This window comes from Elgaria multicarinata, chromosome 20 (assembly GCF_023053635.1).
Source record: "Elgaria multicarinata webbii isolate HBS135686 ecotype San Diego chromosome 20, rElgMul1.1.pri, whole genome shotgun sequence".
Taxonomy (NCBI): domain Eukaryota; kingdom Metazoa; phylum Chordata; class Lepidosauria; order Squamata; family Anguidae; genus Elgaria; species Elgaria multicarinata.
The window spans coordinates 702315-720000 of NC_086190.1; the positions used below are offsets into that span (position 1 = coordinate 702315).

The following is a 17686-nucleotide window of genomic DNA, read 5'->3' on the forward strand; positions in this document are numbered from 1 at the left end:
CAACTTGTCATGTGCATCTGGTGAGTTTGGTTCACTTACCTCATTGGGAAGGTGCCGTTACGGCCCATTTTCGCAATACGCGTTTTCTGCAAGAACGGGTATTAGAACGTGGTTTTGGGGGAACTTTTGGAGCTTTCTATATTTGTCCAAACTTGTCATGTGCATCTGGTGATTTTGGTTCACTTACCTCATTAGGAGGGTGCCGTTACGGCCCATTTTCGCAGTACGCGTTTTCTGCAAGAAGGGTTATTAGACCGCGGTTTTGGGGGAACTTTTGGAGCTTTCTATATTTGCCCCACCTTGTCATGTGCATCTGTTGAGTTTGGTTCACTTACCTCATTGGGAAGGTGCCGTTACGGCCCATTTTCGCAATACGCGTTTTCTTCCGGAAATGGTATCTGAACGTGGTTTGGGGGCAAGTTTTGGAGCTTTCTATATTTGTACCAGCTTGTCTTGTGCATCTAGTGAGTTAGGTTCACTTACCTCATTGGGAAGGTGCCGTTACGGCCCATTTTCGCAATACGCGTTTTCTGCAAGAACAGGAATTAGAACGTGGTTTTGGGGAAACTTTTGGAGCTTTCTATATTTGCCCCACCTTGTCATGTGCATCTGGTGAGTTTGGTTCACTTACCTCATTGGGAAGGTGCCGTTACGGCCCATTTTCGCAATGCACGTTTTCTGTCGGAAAGGGTATCTGAAAGAGGTTTGGGGGCAACTTTTGGAACTTTCTATATTTGCCCCACCTTGTCATGTGCATCTGTTGAGTTTGGTTCACTTACCTCATTGGGAAGGTGCCGTTACGGCCCATTTTCGCAATACGCGTTTTCTGTCGGAAAGGGTATCTGAACGTGGTTTGGGGGCAACTTTTGGAGCTTTCTATATTTGTCACAACATGTCATGTGCATCTGGTGAGTTTGGTTCACTTACCTCATTGGGAAGGTGCCGTTACGGCCCATTTTCGCAATACGTGTTTTCTTGAAGAACGGGTATTAGAACGTGGTTTTGGGGGAACTTTTGGAGCTTTCTATATTTGTCCACACTTGTCATGTGCATCTAGTGAGTTTGGTTCACTTACCTCATTGGGAAGGTGCCGTTACGGCCCATTTTCGCAATACGCGTTTCTGCAAGAACGGGTATTAGAACGTGGTTTTGGGGGACCTTTTGGAGCTTTCTATATTTGCCCCACCTTGTCATGTGCATCTGTTGAGTTTGGTTCACTTACCTCATTGGGAAGGTGCCGTTACGGCCCATTTTCGCAATACGCGTTTTCTGTCGGAAAGGGTATCTGAACGTGGTTTGGGGGCAACTTTTGGAGCTTTCTATATTTGTCACAACTTGTCATGTGCATCTGGTGAGTTTGGTTCACTTACCTCATTGGGAAGGTGCCGTTACGGCCCATTTTCGCAATACGCGTTTTCTGTCGGAAAGGGTATATGAACGTGGTTTGGGGGGGAACTTTTGGAGCTTTCTATATTTGCCCCACCTTGTCATGTGCATCTGGTGAGTTTGGTTCACTTACCTCATTGGGAAGGTGCCGTTACGGCCCATTTTCGCAATACGTGTTTTCTGCAAGAACGGGTATTAGAACGTGGTTTTGGGGGAACTTTTGGAGCTTTCTATATTTGTCCACACTTGTCATGTGCATCTAGTGAGTTTGGTTCACTTACCTCATTGGGAAGGTGCCGTTATGGCCCATTTTCGCAATACGCGTTTTCTGCAAGAACGGGTAATAGAACGTGGTTTTGGGGGACCTTTTGGAGCTTTCTATATTTGTCCCATCTTGTCTTGTGCATCTGGTGAGTTTGGTTCACTTACCTCATTGGGAAGGTGCCGTTACGGCCCATTTTCGCAATACGCGTTTTCTGCAAGAACGGTTATTAGAACGTGGTTTTGGGGGACCTTTTGGAGCTTTCTATATTTGTCCCAACTTGTCATGTGCATCTCGTGAGTTTGGTTCACTTACCTCATTGGGAAGGTGCCGTTACGGCCCATTTTCGCAATACGCGTTTTCTGTCGGAAAGGGTATCTGAACGTGGTTTGGGGGCAACTTTTGGAGCTTTCTATATTTGTCACAACTTGTCATGTGCATCGGGTGAGTTTGGTTCACTTACCTCATTGGGAAGGTGCCGTTACGGCCCATTTTCGCAATACGCTTTTTCTGTCGGAAAGGGTATATGAACGTGGTTTGGGGGCAACTTTTGGAACTTTCTATATTTGCCCCACCTTGTCATGTGTATCGGGTGAGTTTGGTTCACTTACCTCATTGGAAAGGTGCCGTCACGGCCCATTTTCGCAATACGCGTTTTCTGTCGGAAAGGATATCTGAACGTGGTTTGGGGGGGAACTTTTGGAGCTTTCTATATTTGCCCCACCTTGTCATGTGCATCTGGTGAGTTTGGTTCACTTACCTCATTGGGAAGGTGCCGTTACGGCTCATTTTCGCAATACGCGTTTCCTGCAAGAACAGGTATTAGAACGTGGTTTTGGGGGAACTTTTGGAGCTCTCTATATTTGGCTCAACTTGTCATGTGCATCTGGTGAGTTTGGTTCACTTACCTCATTGGGAAGGTGCCGTTACGGCCCATTTTCGCAATACGCGTTTTCTGCAAGAACGGGTATTAGAACGTGGTTTTGGGGGAACTTTTGGAGCTTTCCATATTTGTCCAAACTTGTCATGTGCATCTGGTTATTTTGGTTCACTTACCTCATTAGGAGGGTGCCGTTACGGCCCATTTTCGCAGTACGCGTTTTCTGCAAGAAGGGTTATTAGAGGGGTTTTGGGGGTTTTGTCATGTGCATCTGTTGAGTTTGGTTCACTTACCTCATTGGGAAGGTGCCGTTACGGCCCATTTTCGCAATACGCGTTTTCTTCCGGAAATGGTATCTGAACGTGGTTTGGGGGCAAGTTTTGGAGCTTTCTATATTTGTACCAGCTTGTCTTGTGCATCTAGTGAGTTAGGTTCACTTACCTCATTGGGAAGGTGCCGTTACGGCCCATTTTCGCAATACGCGTTTTCTGCAAGAACAGGAATTAGAACGTGGTTTTGGGGAAACTTTTGGAGCTTTCTATATTTGCCCCACCTTGTCATGTGCATCTGGTGAGTTTGGTTCACTTACCTCATTGGGAAGGTGCCGTTACGGCCCATTTTCGCAATGCACGTTTTCTGTCGGAAAGGGTATCTGAAAGAGGTTTGGGGGCAACTTTTGGAACTTTCTATATTTGCCCCACCTTGTCATGTGCATCTGTTGAGTTTGGTTCACTTACCTCATTGGGAAGGTGCCGTTACGGCCCATTTTCGCAATACGCGTTTTCTGTCGGAAAGGGTATCTGAACGTGGTTTGGGGGCAACTTTTGGAGCTTTCTATATTTGTCACAACATGTCATGTGCATCTGGTGAGTTTGGTTCACTTACCTCATTGGGAAGGTCCCGTTACGGCCCATTTTCGCAATACGTGTTTTCTGCAAGAACGGGTATTAGAACGTGGTTTTGGGGGAACTTTTGGAGCTTTCTATATTTGTCCACACTTGTCATGTGCATCTAGTGAGTTTGGTTCACTTACCTCATTGGGAAGGTGCCGTTACGGCCCATTTTCGCAATACGCGTTTCTGCAAGAACGGGTATTAGATCGTGGTTTTGGGGGACCTTTTGGAGCTTTCTATATTTGCCCCACCTTGTCATGTGCATCTGTTGAGTTTGGTTCACTTACCTCATTGGGAAGGTGCCGTTACGGCCCATTTTCGCAATACGCGTTTTCTGTCGGAAAGGGTATCTGAACGTGGTTTGGGGGCAACTTTTGGAGCTTTCTATATTTGTCACAACTTGTCATGTGCATCTGGTGAGTTTGGTTCACTTACCTCATTGGGAAGGTGCCGTTACGGCCCATTTTCGCAATACGCGTTTTCTGTCGGAAAGGGTATATGAACGTGGTTTGGGGGCAACTTTTGGAACTTTCTATATTTGCCCCACCTTGTCATGTGTATCTGGTGAGTTTGGTTCACTTACCTCATTGGAAAGGTGCCGTCACGGCCCATTTTCGCAATACGCGTTTTCTGTCGGAAAGGATATCTGAACGTGGTTTGGGGGGGAACTTTTGGAGCTTTCTATATTTGCCCCACCTTGTCATGTCCATCTGGTGAGTTTGGTTCACTTACCTCATTGGGAAGGTGCCGTTACGGCCCATTTTCGCAATACACGTTTTCTGCAAGAACGGGTATTAGAACGTGGTTTTGGGGGACCTTTTGGAGCTTTCTATATTTGTCCCAACTTGTCATGTGCATCTCGTGAGTTTGGTTCACTTACCTCATTGGGAAGCTGCTTTTACGGCCCGTTTTTCGCAATACGCGTTTTTGCCGAAAACGGGTATCTGAACGTGCTTTTGGGGTAACTTTAGCAGCTGTCTATATTTGTAACAACTTGTCATGTGCATTTGGTGAGTTTGGTTCACTTACCTAATTGGGAAGCTTTCGTTACGGCCCGTGTTGCGCAATACGAGTTTTTACGGAATGGGTATCTGAACGTCGTTTCGGGGCAACTTATGGAGCTTTCTATATTTGCCCAACCATGTCATGTGCATCTGGTGAGTTTGGTTCACTTACCTAATTGGGAAGCTTTCGTAACGGCCCATGTTGCGCAATACGAGTTTTTGCCGGAATGGGTATCTGAACGTCTTTTCGGTGCAACTTATAGAGCTTTTAATATTTTTTCCATAACCCTAACCCGGTTAAGTTCCGGGTTAGGGTTTGCTTCTGGGTTAGGGTTAGGTTACAGTTTAGGGTTTGGTTCCGGTTTAGGGTTAGGTTCCGGGTTAGGGTTAGGTTCCGGGTTTGGGTTAGGTTCCTGGTTAGGGTTAGGTTCCAGGTTAGGGTTAGGTTCCGGGTTAAGGTTAGGTTCTGCGTTAGGGTTAGGGTTTGGTTCCGGGTTAGGTTCCTGGTTAGGTTCCGAATTTGGTTCCGGGTTAGGTTCCAGGTTAGGTTCCGGGTTAGGGTTAGGTTCCGGGTTAGGGTTAGTTTCCGGTTTAGGGTTAGGTTCCGGGTTATAGTTAGGTTCCGGGTTAGAGTTAGGGTTAGGTTCCGGGTTAGGGTTAGGTTCCGGGTTAGGGTTAGGGTTAGGTCCCTGGTTAGGGTTAGGTTCTGGGTTAGGGTTAGGTTCCGGGTTAGGGTTAGGGTTAGGGTTAGGGTTAGGGTTAGGGTTAGGGTTAGGGTTAGGTTTGGGGTTAGGGTTGGGGTTAGGGTTAGGGTTAGGGTTGGGGTTAGGGTTGGGGTTAGGGTTGGGTTTAGGGTTAGGGTTAGGGTTAGGGTTAGGGTTAGGGTTAGGGTTAGGGTTAGGGTTAGGGTTAGGGTTAGGGTTAGGGTTGTGCTCGCATCGGCAGCACACATATTAAAATTGGAACGATACAGAGAAAATTAGGGTTAGGGTTAGGGTTAGGGTTAGGGTTAGGGTTAGGGTTAGGGTTAGGGTTAGGGTTAGGGTTAGGGTTAGGGTTAGGGTTAGGGTTAGGGTTAGGATTGTGCTCGCTTCGGCAACACATATACAAAAATTGGAACGATACAGAGAAGATTAGCATGGCCCCTGCGCATCTGGTGAGTTTGGATTTTGCCCATACGTGTTTTTGCCGAACACGGGATTCTGAACGTGGTTTCGGGGTAATTTTTTGAGCTTTCTTTATTTGCCCCAACTTGTCATGTGCATCTGGTGATTTCGGTTCACTTACCTCATTGGGAAGCTGCCATTACGGCCCTTTTTGCGCAATACGAGTTTTTGCCGGAATGCGTATCTGAACATCGTTTCGGGGTAACTTATGGAGCTGTCCATATTTGTCCCAACTTGTCATGTGTATCTGCTGAGTTTGGTTCACTTACCTCATTGGGAAGCTGCCGTTACGGCCCGTTTTGCGCAATACGAGTTTTTGCCGTAATAGGTATCTGAACGTCTTTTCGGTGCAACTTATAGAGCTTTTAATATCTTTTCCATAACCCTAACCCGGTTAAGTTCCGGGTTAGGGTTTGCTTCCGGGTTTGGGTTAGGTTCCGGTTTAGGGTTCGTTTCCGGTTTAGGGTTAGGTTCCGGGTTAGGGTTAGGGTTTGGGTTAGGTTCCGGGTTAGGGTTAGGTTCCGGCTTAGGGTTAGGTTCCGGTTTGGGGTTAGGTTCCGGGTTAGGGTTAGGTTCCGGGTTAGGGTTAGGGTTAGGTTCCGGGTTAGGGTTAGGTTCCGGGTTTGGTTTAGGTTCCGGTTTAGGGTTAGGTTCCGGTTTAAGGTTTGGTTCCCGGTTAGGGTTAGGTTCTGGGTTAGGGTTAGGGTTAGGTTCCGGGTTAGGGTTAGGTTCCGGCTTAGGGTTAGGGTTAGGTTCCCGGTTAGGTTTAGGTTCCGGGTTAGGGTTAGGTTCTGGGTTAGGGTTAGGTTCCGGGTTAGGGTTAGGGTTAGGTTCCGCGTTAGGGTTAGGTTCTGGGTTAGGGTTAGGGTTAGGGTTAGGGTTAGGGTTAGGGTTAGGGTTAGGGTTAGGGTTAGGGTTAGGGTTAGGGTTAGGGTTAGGGTTAGGGTTAGGGTTAGGGTTAGGGTTAGGGTTAGGGTTAGGTTCTGTGTTAGGTTCCATGTTAGGTTCTGGGTTAGGGTTAGGTTCCGGGTTAGGGTTAGGTTCCGGGTTAGGGTTAGGTTTAGGGTTAGGGTTAGGGTTAGGGTTAGGGTTAGGGTTGGGGTTAGAGTTGGGGTTAGGGTTAGGGTTAGGGTTGGGGTTAGGGTTCGGGTTCGGGTTGGGGTTAGGGTTAGGGTTAGGGTTAGGGTTAGGGTTAGGGTTAGGGTTGTGCTCGCATCGGCAGCACATATACTAAAATTGGAACGATACAGATAAAATTAGGGTTAGGGTTAGGGTTTGGGTTAGGGTTAGGGTTAGACTTAGGGTTAGGGTTAGGGTTAGGGTTAGGGTTAGGGTTAGGGTGAGGGTTAGGGTTAGGGTTAGGGTTACGGTTAGGGTTGTGCTCGCTTCGGCAACACATATACAAAAATTGGAACGATACAGAGAAGATTAGCATGGCCCCTGCGCATCTGGTGAGTTTGGTTCACTTACTGCATTGGGAAGCTGCCGTTACGGCCCGTTTTGCGCAATACACCTTTTTGACCGGAACGGGTATCTGAACGTGGTTTTGGGGTAACTTTTTGAGCTTTCTATATTTGTCCCACCTTGTCTTGTGCATCTAGTTAATTTGGTTCACTTAACTTATTGGGAAGCTGCCGTTACGGCCCGTTTTGCGCAATACGAGTTTTTGCCGGAATGGGTATCTGAACGTCGTTTCGGGGTAACTTATGGAGCTGTCCATATTTGTCCCAACTTGTCATGTTTATCTGGTGAGTTTGGTTCACTTACCTCATTGGGAAGCTGCCGTTACGGCCCGTATTGCGCAATACGAGTTTTTGCCGGAATGGGTATCTGAACGTCTTTTTGGAGCAACTTATAGAGCTTTCTATATTTGCCTAGCCCTAAACCGGTTAGGTTCCGGGTTAGGGTTAGGTTCCGGGTTAGGGTTACGTTCCGGTTTAGGGTTTGGTTCCGGGTTAGGGTTAGGGTTAGGTTCCGGGTTAGTGTTAGGTTCCGGGTTAGTGTTAGGTTCCGGGTTAGGGTTAGGTTCCGGGTTTGGGTTAGGGTTAGGTTCCGGGTTAGGGTTAGGTTCTGGGTTAGGGTTAGGTTCCGGGTTAGGGTTAGTGATAGGTTCCGGATTAGGGTTAGGTAACGGGTTAGGGTTAGGTTCCGGGTTAGCGTTATGGTTAGGTTCCGGGTTAGGTTCCGGGTTTGGTTCCGGGTTAGGTTCCGGGATACGTTCCGGGTTAGGTTCCGGGTTAGGGTTTGGTTCCGGGTTTGGTTCCGGGTTAGGGTTAGGTTCCGGGTTAGGGTTAGGATTAAGGTTAGGTTCTGGCTTACATTCCGGGTTAGGGTTAGGTTTAGGGTTAGATTCCGTGTTAGGTTCCATGTTACGTTCCGTGTTAGGGTTAGTTTCCGGGTTAGGGTTATGGTTCGGGTTCGGGTTCGGGTTCGGGTTCGGGTTAGGGTTAGGGTTAGGGTTAGGTTCCGTGTTAGGTTCCGTGTTAGGTTCCGGGTTAGGTTCCGGGTTAGGGTTAGGTTAGGGTTAGGGTTAGGGTTAGGGTTAGGGTTAGGGTTAGGGTTGGTGTTAGGGTTGGGGTTAGGGTTAGGGTTAGGGTTAGTGTTGGGGTTAGGGTTGGGGATAGGGTTAGGGTTAGGGTTAGGGTTAGGGTAAGGGTTAGGGTTAGCGTTCGGGTTCGGGTTCGGGTTACGGTTAGTGTTAGTGTTAGTGTTAGGGTTAGGGTTAGGGTTAGGGTTCGGGTTCGGGTTCGGGTTCAGGTTCGGGTTAGGGTTACGGTTAGGGTTAGGGTTAGGGTTAGGGTTAGGGTTAGGGTTAGGGTTGTGTTCTCACCGGCAGCACATATATTAAAATTGGAACGATACAGAGAAAATTAGGGTTAGGGTTAGGGTTAGGGTTAGGGTTAAGGTTAGGGTTAGGGTTAGGGTTAGGGTTAGGGTTAGGGTTAGGGTTAGGGTTCGGGTTCGGGTTCGGGTTCAGGTTTGGGTTAGGGTTAGGGTTAGGGTTAGGGTTAGGGTTAGGATTGTGCTCGCTTCAGCAACACATATACAAAAATTGGAACGATACAGAGAAGATTAGCATGGCCCCTGCGCATCTGGTGAATTTGGTTCACTTACCGCATTGGGAAGCTGCCGTTACCGCCCGTTCTGCGCAATACACGTTTTTGACCGGAACGGGTATCTGAACGTGGTTTTGGAGTAACTTTTGGAGCTTTCTATATTTGTCCCACAATGTCTTGTACATCTAGTGAGTTTGGTTCACTTACCTCATTGGGAAGGTGCCGTTACGGCCCATTTTTGCAATACGTGTTTTCCGCAAGAACGGGTTTCTGAATGTGGCTTCGGTGCAACTTATGGAGCTTTCTATATTTGTCCCACCTAGTTATGTGCATCTGGTGAGTTTGGTGGACTTTCATCATTTGGAAGCTGCTTCTATGGTACGTTTTGCGCAATATGCATTTTTGACCAGAACGGGTTTCTGAACGTGGTTTGGGGGCAACTTTTGGAGCTTTCTATATTTGTCCCTTTCGCAGGAACGGGTGTTAGAACGTTGTTTTGGTGCAACTTATGGAGCTTTCTATATTTCTCCCAACTTGTCATGTCTATCTGGTGAGTTTGGTTCACTTACGTCATTGGAAAGCTGCCGTTACGGTCCATTTTGCGCAATACGAGTTTTTGCCGGAATGGGTATCTGAACGTTTTTTCGGGGCAACTTATGGAGCTTTCTATATTTGCCTAACCCTAACCCGGTTATGTTCCGGGTTAGGTTTAGGTTCCGGGTTAGGGTTAGGGCGAGGGTTAGGTTCCGGGTTAAGGTTAGGGTTAGGGTTAGGTTCCGGGTTAGGGTTAGGTTCCGGGTTAGGGTTAGGGTTAGTGTTAGTTTCCGGGATATGTTTAGGTTCCGGGTTAGGGTTAGGGTTAGGTTCCGGGTTAGGGTTAGGTACCGGGTTACAGTTAGGGTTAAGTTCCGGTTTAGGGTTAGGTTCCGGGTTATGGTTATGTTCCAGGTTAGGTTCCGGGTTAGGTTCTGAGTTAGGTTCCGGGTTAGGTTCCGGGTTAGGTTCCTGGTTAGGGTTTGGTTCCGGGTTAGATTCCGGGTTAGGTTCCTGGTTAGGTTCCGGGTTTGGTTCCGGGTTAGGTTCCGGGTTTGGTTCTGGGTTGGGTTCACGGGTTAGGTTCCGGGTTACTTTCCGGGTTTGGGTTAGGTTCTGGGTTAGGGTTAGGTTCGGGGTTAGGTTTAGGTTCCGGGTTAGGGTTAGGGTTAGGGTAAGGGTTAGGGTTAGGTTTCGGGTTAGGGTTAGGGTTAGGGTTAGGGTTAGGGTTAGGGTTAGGGTTAGGTTTAGGGTTCTGCTCGCTTCGGCAGCACATATATTAAAATTGGAACGATACAGAGAAGATTAGCATGGCCCCTGCGCATCTCGTGAGTTTTGTTCACTTACCTCATTGGGAAGCTGCCGTTATGGCCTGTTTTGCGCAATACGAGTCTTTGCCGGAATTGGTATCTGAACGTCGTTTCGGGGAAACTTATGGAGCTTTATATATTTGCCCCACCTTGTAATGTGCATCTGGTGAGTTTGGTTCACTTCCATTATTGGGAAGTTGCCCTTACGGCCCAATTTGCGCAATATGAGTTTTTGCCCAGAACGTATATCTGAATGTGGTTTTGGGGCAACTTTTGGAGCTTTCTATATTTGTACTACCTTGTCATGTGCATCTGGTGAGTTTGGTTCACTTACCTCATTGGGAAGTTGCCGTTACGGCCCAATTTGCGCAATATGAGTTTTTGCCCAGAACGTATATCTGAATGTGGTTTTGGGGCAACTTTTGGAGCTTTCTATATTTGACCCACCTAGTTCTGTGCATATGGTGAGTTTGGTTCACTTCCCTTATTGGGAAGGTCCCGTTACGGCCCATTTGCGCAATATGCATTTTTGCCGGTATGGGTAACTGAACGTGGTTTTGGGGCAGCTTTTAAAGCTTTCTATATTTGTCCCACCTTGTCATGTGCATCTGGTGAGTTTGGTTCACTTACATCATTGGGAAGGTGCCATTACGGCCCATTTTTGCAATACACGTTTTCTTCCGGAAAGGGTATCTGAACGTGGTTTGGGGGCAACTTTTGGAGCTTTCTGTATTTGTCCCAACTTGTCATGTGCATCTGGTGAGTTTGGTTCACTTACCTCATTGGGAAGCTGCCATTACGGCCCGTTTTGCGCAATACGAGTTTTTGCCGGAATGTGTATCTGAACGTCGTTTTGGGGCAACTTATGGAGCTTTCTATATTTGTCCCACCTTGTCATGTGTATTTGTTGAGTTTGGTTCACTTACCTCTTTGGGAAGTTGCCGTTATGGCCCAATTTGCGCAATACGTGTTTTTGCCCTGAAAGGGTATCTGAACGTGGTTTCGGGGCAACTTTTGGAGCTTTCTATATTTGTCCTACCTTGTCATGTGCATCTGGCGAGTTTGGTTCACTTACTTCATTGGGAAGTTGCCCTTACCGCCCAATTTGCGCAATACACGTTTTTACCCAAAACGGGTATCTGAACGTGGTTTCGGGTTAACTTTTGGATCTTTCTATATTTGCCCCACCTATTTATGTGCATCTGTTGAGTTTGGTTCACTTACCTCATTGGGAAGCTGCTTTTACGGCCCGTTTTTCGCAATACCCGTTTTTCGCATAACCCGGAACCTAACCCGGAACCAAACCCGGAACCTAACCCGGAACCCAACCCTAACCCTAACCATAACCCTAACCCTAACCCTAACCCTAACCCTAACCCGGAACCTAACCCTAACCCTAACACTAACCCGGAACCTAACCCGGAACCTAACCTTAATCCTAACCCTAACCCGGAACCTAACCCGGAACATAACCCGGAACCTAAGCCGGAACCAAACCCGGAACCTAACCTTGAACCCAACCCTAACCCTAACCCTAACCCTAACCCTAACCCTAACCCTAATCCTAACCCTAACCCTAACCCTAACCCTAACCTTAACCCGGAACCTAACCCTACCCCGGAACATAACCCTAACCCGGAACCTAACCCTAACCGGGAACCTAACCCTAACCCTAACCCGGAAACTAACCCTAACCCGGGTTTGGTTCCGGGTTAGGGTTATGTTCCGGGGTAGGGTTAGGTTCCGGGTTAAGGTTAGGGTTAGGGTTAGGGTTAGGGTTAGGATTAGGGTTAGGGTTAGGGTTAGGGTTAGGGTTAGGGTTAGGGTTGGGTTCAAGGTTAGGTTCCGGGTTTGGTTCCGGCTTAGGTTCCGGGTTATGTTCCGGGTTAAATTGGAACGATACAGAGAAGATTAGCATGGCCCCTGCGCATCTGGTGAGTTTGGATTTTGCCCATACGTGTTTTTGCCGAACACGGGATTCTGAACGTGGTTTCGGGGTAATTTTTTGAGCTTTCTTTATTTGCCCCAACTTGTCATGTGCATCTGGTGATTTCGGTTCACTTACCTCATTGGGAAGCTGCCATTACGGCCCTTTTTGCGCAATACGAGTTTTTGCCGGAATGCGTATCTGAACATCGTTTCGGGGTAACTTATGGAGCTGTCCATATTTGTCCCAACTTGTCATGTGTATCTGCTGAGTTTGGTTCACTTACCTCATTGGGAAGCTGCCGTTACGGCCCGTTTTGCGCAATACGAGTTTTTGCCGTAATAGGTATCTGAACGTCTTTTCGGTGCAACTTATAGAGCTTTTAATATCTTTTCCATAACCCTAACCCGGTTAAGTTCCGGGTTAGGGTTTGCTTCCGGGTTTGGGTTAGGTTCCGGTTTAGGGTTCGTTTCCGGTTTAGGGTTAGGTTCCGGGTTAGGGTTAGGGTTTGGGTTAGGTTCCGGGTTAGGGTTAGGTTCCGGCTTAGGGTTAGGTTCCGGTTTGGGGTTAGGTTCCGGGTTAGGGTTAGGTTCCGGGTTAGGGTTAGGGTTAGGTTCCGGGTTAGGGTTAGGTTCCGGGTTTGGTTTAGGTTCCGGTTTAGGGTTAGGTTCCGGTTTAAGGTTTGGTTCCCGGTTAGGGTTAGGTTCTGGGTTAGGGTTAGGGTTAGGTTCCGGGTTAGGGTTAGGTTCCGGCTTAGGGTTAGGGTTAGGTTCCCGGTTAGGTTTAGGTTCCGGGTTAGGGTTAGGTTCTGGGTTAGGGTTAGGTTCCGGGTTAGGGTTAGGGTTAGGTTCCGCGTTAGGGTTAGGTTCTGGGTTAGGGTTAGGGTTAGGGTTAGGGTTAGGGTTAGGGTTAGGGTTAGGGTTAGGGTTAGGGTTAGGGTTAGGGTTAGGGTTAGGGTTAGGGTTAGGGTTAGGGTTAGGGTTAGGGTTAGGGTTAGGTTCTGTGTTAGGTTCCATGTTAGGTTCTGGGTTAGGGTTAGGTTCCGGGTTAGGGTTAGGTTCCGGGTTAGGGTTAGGTTTAGGGTTAGGGTTAGGGTTAGGGTTAGGGTTAGGGTTGGGGTTAGAGTTGGGGTTAGGGTTAGGGTTAGGGTTGGGGTTAGGGTTCGGGTTCGGGTTGGGGTTAGGGTTAGGGTTAGGGTTAGGGTTAGGGTTAGGGTTAGGGTTGTGCTCGCATCGGCAGCACATATACTAAAATTGGAACGATACAGATAAAATTAGGGTTAGGGTTAGGGTTTGGGTTAGGGTTAGGGTTAGACTTAGGGTTAGGGTTAGGGTTAGGGTTAGGGTTAGGGTTAGGGTGAGGGTTAGGGTTAGGGTTAGGGTTACGGTTAGGGTTGTGCTCGCTTCGGCAACACATATACAAAAATTGGAACGATACAGAGAAGATTAGCATGGCCCCTGCGCATCTGGTGAGTTTGGTTCACTTACTGCATTGGGAAGCTGCCGTTACGGCCCGTTTTGCGCAATACACCTTTTTGACCGGAACGGGTATCTGAACGTGGTTTTGGGGTAACTTTTTGAGCTTTCTATATTTGTCCCACCTTGTCTTGTGCATCTAGTTAATTTGGTTCACTTAACTTATTGGGAAGCTGCCGTTACGGCCCGTTTTGCGCAATACGAGTTTTTGCCGGAATGGGTATCTGAACGTCGTTTCGGGGTAACTTATGGAGCTGTCCATATTTGTCCCAACTTGTCATGTTTATCTGGTGAGTTTGGTTCACTTACCTCATTGGGAAGCTGCCGTTACGGCCCGTATTGCGCAATACGAGTTTTTGCCGGAATGGGTATCTGAACGTCTTTTTGGAGCAACTTATAGAGCTTTCTATATTTGCCTAGCCCTAAACCGGTTAGGTTCCGGGTTAGGGTTAGGTTCCGGGTTAGGGTTACGTTCCGGTTTAGGGTTTGGTTCCGGGTTAGGGTTAGGGTTAGGTTCCGGGTTAGTGTTAGGTTCCGGGTTAGTGTTAGGTTCCGGGTTAGGGTTAGGTTCCGGGTTTGGGTTAGGGTTAGGTTCCGGGTTAGGGTTAGGTTCTGGGTTAGGGTTAGGTTCCGGGTTAGGGTTAGTGATAGGTTCCGGATTAGGGTTAGGTAACGGGTTAGGGTTAGGTTCCGGGTTAGCGTTATGGTTAGGTTCCGGGTTAGGTTCCGGGTTTGGTTCCGGGTTAGGTTCCGGGATACGTTCCGGGTTAGGTTCCGGGTTAGGGTTTGGTTCCGGGTTTGGTTCCGGGTTAGGGTTAGGTTCCGGGTTAGGGTTAGGATTAAGGTTAGGTTCTGGCTTACATTCCGGGTTAGGGTTAGGTTTAGGGTTAGATTCCGTGTTAGGTTCCATGTTACGTTCCGTGTTAGGGTTAGTTTCCGGGTTAGGGTTATGGTTCGGGTTCGGGTTCGGGTTCGGGTTCGGGTTAGGGTTAGGGTTAGGGTTAGGTTCCGTGTTAGGTTCCGTGTTAGGTTCCGGGTTAGGTTCCGGGTTAGGGTTAGGTTAGGGTTAGGGTTAGGGTTAGGGTTAGGGTTAGGGTTAGGGTTGGTGTTAGGGTTGGGGTTAGGGTTAGGGTTAGGGTTAGTGTTGGGGTTAGGGTTGGGGATAGGGTTAGGGTTAGGGTTAGGGTTAGGGTAAGGGTTAGGGTTAGCGTTCGGGTTCGGGTTCGGGTTACGGTTAGTGTTAGTGTTAGTGTTAGGGTTAGGGTTAGGGTTAGGGTTCGGGTTCGGGTTCGGGTTCAGGTTCGGGTTAGGGTTACGGTTAGGGTTAGGGTTAGGGTTAGGGTTAGGGTTAGGGTTAGGGTTGTGTTCTCACCGGCAGCACATATATTAAAATTGGAACGATACAGAGAAAATTAGGGTTAGGGTTAGGGTTAGGGTTAGGGTTAAGGTTAGGGTTAGGGTTAGGGTTAGGGTTAGGGTTAGGGTTAGGGTTAGGGTTCGGGTTCGGGTTCGGGTTCAGGTTTGGGTTAGGGTTAGGGTTAGGGTTAGGGTTAGGGTTAGGATTGTGCTCGCTTCAGCAACACATATACAAAAATTGGAACGATACAGAGAAGATTAGCATGGCCCCTGCGCATCTGGTGAATTTGGTTCACTTACCGCATTGGGAAGCTGCCGTTACCGCCCGTTCTGCGCAATACACGTTTTTGACCGGAACGGGTATCTGAACGTGGTTTTGGAGTAACTTTTGGAGCTTTCTATATTTGTCCCACAATGTCTTGTACATCTAGTGAGTTTGGTTCACTTACCTCATTGGGAAGGTGCCGTTACGGCCCATTTTTGCAATACGTGTTTTCCGCAAGAACGGGTTTCTGAATGTGGCTTCGGTGCAACTTATGGAGCTTTCTATATTTGTCCCACCTAGTTATGTGCATCTGGTGAGTTTGGTGGACTTTCATCATTTGGAAGCTGCTTCTATGGTACGTTTTGCGCAATATGCATTTTTGACCAGAACGGGTTTCTGAACGTGGTTTGGGGGCAACTTTTGGAGCTTTCTATATTTGTCCCTTTCGCAGGAACGGGTGTTAGAACGTTGTTTTGGTGCAACTTATGGAGCTTTCTATATTTCTCCCAACTTGTCATGTCTATCTGGTGAGTTTGGTTCACTTACGTCATTGGAAAGCTGCCGTTACGGTCCATTTTGCGCAATACGAGTTTTTGCCGGAATGGGTATCTGAACGTTTTTTCGGGGCAACTTATGGAGCTTTCTATATTTGCCTAACCCTAACCCGGTTATGTTCCGGGTTAGGTTTAGGTTCCGGGTTAGGGTTAGGGCGAGGGTTAGGTTCCGGGTTAAGGTTAGGGTTAGGGTTAGGTTCCGGGTTAGGGTTAGGTTCCGGGTTAGGGTTAGGGTTAGTGTTAGTTTCCGGGATATGTTTAGGTTCCGGGTTAGGGTTAGGGTTAGGTTCCGGGTTAGGGTTAGGTACCGGGTTACAGTTAGGGTTAAGTTCCGGTTTAGGGTTAGGTTCCGGGTTATGGTTATGTTCCAGGTTAGGTTCCGGGTTAGGTTCTGAGTTAGGTTCCGGGTTAGGTTCCGGGTTAGGTTCCTGGTTAGGGTTTGGTTCCGGGTTAGATTCCGGGTTAGGTTCCTGGTTAGGTTCCGGGTTTGGTTCCGGGTTAGGTTCCGGGTTTGGTTCTGGGTTGGGTTCACGGGTTAGGTTCCGGGTTACTTTCCGGGTTTGGGTTAGGTTCTGGGTTAGGGTTAGGTTCGGGGTTAGGTTTAGGTTCCGGGTTAGGGTTAGGGTTAGGGTAAGGGTTAGGGTTAGGTTTCGGGTTAGGGTTAGGGTTAGGGTTAGGGTTAGGGTTAGGGTTAGGGTTAGGTTTAGGGTTCTGCTCGCTTCGGCAGCACATATATTAAAATTGGAACGATACAGAGAAGATTAGCATGGCCCCTGCGCATCTCGTGAGTTTTGTTCACTTACCTCATTGGGAAGCTGCCGTTATGGCCTGTTTTGCGCAATACGAGTCTTTGCCGGAATTGGTATCTGAACGTCGTTTCGGGGAAACTTATGGAGCTTTATATATTTGCCCCACCTTGTAATGTGCATCTGGTGAGTTTGGTTCACTTCCATTATTGGGAAGTTGCCGTTACGGCCCAATTTGCGCAATATGAGTTTTTGCCCAGAACGTATATCTGAATGTGGTTTTGGGGCAACTTTTGGAGCTTTCTATATTTGTACTACCTTGTCATGTGCATCTGGTGAGTTTGGTTCACTTACCTCATTGGGAAGTTGCCGTTACGGCCCAATTTGCGCAATATGAGTTTTTGCCCAGAACGTATATCTGAATGTGGTTTTGGGGCAACTTTTGGAGCTTTCTATATTTGACCCACCTAGTTCTGTGCATATGGTGAGTTTGGTTCACTTCCCTTATTGGGAAGGTCCCGTTACGGCCCATTTGCGCAATATGCATTTTTGCCGGTATGGGTAACTGAACGTGGTTTTGGGGCAGCTTTTAAAGCTTTCTATATTTGTCCCACCTTGTCATGTGCATCTGGTGAGTTTGGTTCACTTACATCATTGGGAAGGTGCCATTACGGCCCATTTTTGCAATACACGTTTTCTTCCGGAAAGGGTATCTGAACGTGGTTTGGGGGCAACTTTTGGAGCTTTCTGTATTTGTCCCAACTTGTCATGTGCATCTGGTGAGTTTGGTTCACTTACCTCATTGGGAAGCTGCCATTACGGCCCGTTTTGCGCAATACGAGTTTTTGCCGGAATGTGTATCTGAACGTCGTTTTGGGGCAACTTATGGAGCTTTCTATATTTGTCCCACCTTGTCATGTGTATTTGTTGAGTTTGGTTCACTTACCTCTTTGGGAAGTTGCCGTTATGGCCCAATTTGCGCAATACGTGTTTTTGCCCTGAAAGGGTATCTGAACGTGGTTTCGGGGCAACTTTTGGAGCTTTCTATATTTGTCCTACCTTGTCATGTGCATCTGGCGAGTTTGGTTCACTTACTTCATTGGGAAGTTGCCCTTACCGCCCAATTTGCGCAATACACGTTTTTACCCAAAACGGGTATCTGAACGTGGTTTCGGGTTAACTTTTGGATCTTTCTATATTTGCCCCACCTATTTATGTGCATCTGTTGAGTTTGGTTCACTTACCTCATTGGGAAGCTGCTTTTACGGCCCGTTTTTCGCAATACGCGTTTTTGCCGAAAACGGGTATCTGAACGTGCTTTTGGGGTAACTTTAGCAGCTGTCTATATTTGTAACAACTTGTCATGTGCATCT

The 17686-nt window shown here is 47.8% G+C and overlaps 1 non-coding gene and 7 pseudogenes across 1 annotated transcript; all 8 read left to right on the top strand.

The window, feature by feature from the left end:
• Positions 1-5508: 5508 nt before the first annotated feature.
• On the top strand, positions 5509-5612 carry LOC134411667 (U6 spliceosomal RNA). The gene has a single exon (XR_010026363.1). It is a non-coding gene; the product is annotated as a U6 spliceosomal RNA (small nuclear RNA).
• Positions 5613-6969: 1357 nt separating this feature from the next.
• LOC134411703 (U6 spliceosomal RNA) lies at positions 6970-7038 on the top strand (annotated as a pseudogene).
• Positions 7039-8613: 1575 nt separating this feature from the next.
• LOC134411719 (U6 spliceosomal RNA) lies at positions 8614-8682 on the top strand (annotated as a pseudogene).
• A 1253-nt stretch (positions 8683-9935) lies between these two features.
• LOC134411685 (U6 spliceosomal RNA) lies at positions 9936-10004 on the top strand (annotated as a pseudogene).
• A 1855-nt stretch (positions 10005-11859) lies between these two features.
• LOC134411824 (U6 spliceosomal RNA) lies at positions 11860-11955 on the top strand (annotated as a pseudogene).
• A 1357-nt stretch (positions 11956-13312) lies between these two features.
• Positions 13313-13381, top strand: LOC134411704 (U6 spliceosomal RNA; annotated as a pseudogene).
• A 1575-nt stretch (positions 13382-14956) lies between these two features.
• Positions 14957-15025, top strand: LOC134411720 (U6 spliceosomal RNA; annotated as a pseudogene).
• A 1253-nt stretch (positions 15026-16278) lies between these two features.
• Positions 16279-16347, top strand: LOC134411686 (U6 spliceosomal RNA; annotated as a pseudogene).
• The last annotated feature ends 1339 nt before the right edge of the window (positions 16348-17686 follow it).